We start from the raw sequence: 3,677 nt of genomic DNA on the forward strand, positions 1-3,677 counted from the left end.
GCCACTGCACTAAGAGGTGGGAGACGGCGGGTGAGCCAGGCACACAGGATGCCCAGAGCTCTAGCAGAAGCCCAGCAGGCGTTCACCTCGGTACAGGACACCGCCACTCACTCACCTGAAGCAGGGAAAAGGCGCCAGCGTGTGCTGGAAAGCAGCTATGAGACTGAGGCGTGGTGGGGAAAGAACTACCGCTGACCCTTGGACAGCAGGGGTTTGAACTGAACGGGTCCACTTGCATGTGGGGTTTTCTCACTAAATACTGCATCTCCTCTTTGGATTTTCTCACTAACACCTTCTGTTCTCTAGCTTACTGTATTGTAAGAATACAGTGTACTATACCTACCACACACAAAATATCGGTTGACTGTTGACGTTATCAGTAAGGCTGCCGTCAACCGTAGGCTATTACTAGTTAAGATTCGGGGGAGTGGGGGTGTCAAAAGTTACACATAGAGTTTTGAACGTGCAGGGTGTTGACGCCCCTAACGCCAATGTTGTTCAAGGATCGACTATACTTGGAGAAGGGTGCCAGGTGGACTGCAACCAGCCCGGACCCCTAACAAGAAAGTATTTGTGAGCAGCTGTGCCAACACTAAGAAATACCCCCTCACCCCGAACTGGGAGAGTGACTTAAGACTGATTCAAAGCTGGGGTTACAAGCTCAAATGTTTGCCAGGGCTCAGGAAGTAGTGACAATATACTGTATAAACTAAGAATAAAAACAAGAAGTGAGTCCTGTGGCTGACCTAGAGAATTCAACTCCATGTAAAAGAATGAAAATTCAGTTACAGAACAAAACAGCACTTCAGAAAGAAAACAGGGCAACACAGACAGCCCAATATCACCCGGGGAGCCCCAACTTGGAACTTTGGTAGCTGGGGTTCCCGTTGGGAAAGCTGAGCCCAGGAGAGCGTGACATCACTTCCAAAGTCAAGGCTGACGGCCCGCCTCAAACCCGTCTGGGCTGAGGTCCCTGGAGAGGCGTGAGGCCGGGCCTCCCTCTGTGTCTGTCCCTCTGTGCCACCATCCTGGGGGCTTCAGCAGCCACAAGGACAGACCCCAGGTGGTTCCTCTTGGAATCTTCATCCTGACCACAGCCACTTTCTCAGAAACTGCTCAGGTACCACTCACCCCCCTCAGGGCTCCCGGTCCTTTGACCCATCAGCAGGCTCCTCTTTAAACCCGTCCCTAGTGTGAACCGTGTCAGATGATAGTAATCTTTATTTTCTATGACCCACTGCTCCATAGGCCTGATAAACCCTACCCTGAATGAATCCAATTACTGCCACTTCCATGCCTACCCTTTGCTGATAGACAAATGAAATCCTCAATCTACATGGATAAGTAGCACTATGAATTTGTAACAACAGCTAACGCTTCGTAATGGACGTGGGCTTACTTCATGCTGATACATGGGTCACTCCGTTTCATCTTCAGATTCACTGCATGCAGCAGATATTAGTGTGATCCTATCCTCGAGGGGAAGAAGCTGAGCCTACTGTCACTCAGCCAGGGGATGAGTAAGCAGGAGTCACAGGCGGGCTGTCCGCTGGTCCAGAGGCCACACTCCTGGCCACTCAGCCACACAGCATCAATGCTGACCGGGCCCTCAGCGTTGCCCACCACCGAGCTGTCACTTTTCACAGTACAATTCTCACTTCTTCAAACCACTGACTTCCTACCTTTCTTCTCACTCTCAGCAAAAGACCCTGCCTCCTACTTACAGAGAAAACAGAAGCCATCAGACCATTGCTCTTGCTCCCTTGCTACCAGGTGTGTGCACTTACCTGCCTCCCTCTTCAGGGCTGCCCTGTGATACAATGGGATAGTTTCAAGTCAGAAAAAGGCACAGCCATCAGATAACAGACACGTTCTTGCCAAGGGGAGAACGAAACCGTTTTATTTGGGGGAATGTTCAAACAAAGCCATATACAATTTGTAACAAATACAATACAGTTGTTTGTTCCCTAGTCCTGAATAATTACAGTATATACAAATTCAATAAGGCACTGGTTCCCCAAAAGAACACAATGAGTCTTCTTTTGAAACAGACAACAAAACTCTTTATTGCCAACTCTTCTCCAAAAAAAAAATATATATATGGCATTGTTTTTTCTGCTTTGTTTTACAAGAGGAATCATAATGGCTAAATTAAATCACTTCGGATGCCATTTTGTTCGTTTCCACTGCTTTATGACTGAGTTTTCCAAGGAGATATAACCACAGAACAATTCAAGTTTAAAAACTGTACTTCTTTCAGTGCCTTTCCAACTACAAACATGGAGAGCTAGAACAGACCCGTGACATAAAACACTGGAATTTCCAATGAATATGCTTGACTCTAGGAACGTGAATTCTGGTTGTTATTCGGTCCTTGCTATACCTGACTACACAACAACTGAAACAAAGAATTCCCTATAAATAAAATCTTAGCATGTTTTTCTAAGATGCTTTATGTCTTGATACTAAAAAGAATGGTCGCTAGTCACTTTTGAACAGTGCTTTCCAGGAGGTCAAAGGCCTGTCTCTTCACAATGTTCGTAGCACTGTAACTTATGATTTCACGATCTACAACACTTTTATAAATAAATATTATGTTTCATTTAGTACTTTATTATAATTTGGAAGTAAGTAGGTAGTCTCTTTAAGAACAATTTAGGGTTCCTTAAGTTAGGTGAAGTTTGTGAAGACAAAAAAAAAATCTATTCATAAATAAATTCTTGTTGCACTGAAAGACTATACTAACTAAATAAGTCTTTTGAAGTATCTCAGGAACAATCTTTAGATGTTCATAATGAGTAAATCAGACTGAAAATTAGAAAGTAAGCTACTGATTCTTCTGAAGCAACTAAACAAATAAGATAGAAGAAGTTTCCTGCCATTCTTCATTGGAACCAACACCTCCCTAGAAATCAAGTGTATTTTCAAATCATCACTTCCCTTGAAAATTAGAAAGTAAGCAATTCTTCTGAAGCAATTAAACAAATAAGATAGAAGAAGTTTTCTGCCATTCTTCATTGGAACCAACACCTCCCGAGAAATCAAGTGTATTTTCAAATCATCACTTCCCCCAAAATGTTCTGATTTGCAGTTATCATGTATAAAATCTTACCTAAAAGAGCACACATTTTTATCTAAGAAGTCCAACCGCACTTAAATTTAGCAAAAAATCAAGAAACAAAACATGTCCCCAGTTATGGGCATAAATGTTTACTTATTTGTTTGTAGATGATCTGATTAGAGGTAATGAAGTTTCTCTCCACGGCTCAGATGATTATCACGCTTAGTTCTAGCCACATATTCCTTCTAAGCTATCACAAAGAACACAATTTGACACAAGAGAAAGGAACGGTTACATTGCCATTCAGGTTCTTCTAATAACACCAAAAGCAGCATTCTGATTAAAATTCTATTTTGGAGCCAACTGTTTTTAATCTTTATAAAAAAACAAATTTTTTTCATATTCAAGAACTTTTAAAAAACCAAGTTATTTCTTTGTTACAAACAAAATGTGGCTATGAAACATTGGGAAGTCAATGCTGAATACGGAACACTGTGTTTCTTATGATTCTCTCAGACTGTTAAGCACAGCTCACAGCCACTCTCTGCTCCAGGGTGTTTTCTGAATGAAGTCACCAGCTGCAAGCCGACTTCAGAAGTGAGGAAAATATTTTATC

This window comes from Myotis davidii, unplaced genomic scaffold (assembly GCF_000327345.1).
Source record: "Myotis davidii unplaced genomic scaffold, ASM32734v1 scaffold252, whole genome shotgun sequence".
Lineage (NCBI taxonomy): Eukaryota > Metazoa > Chordata > Mammalia > Chiroptera > Vespertilionidae > Myotis > Myotis davidii.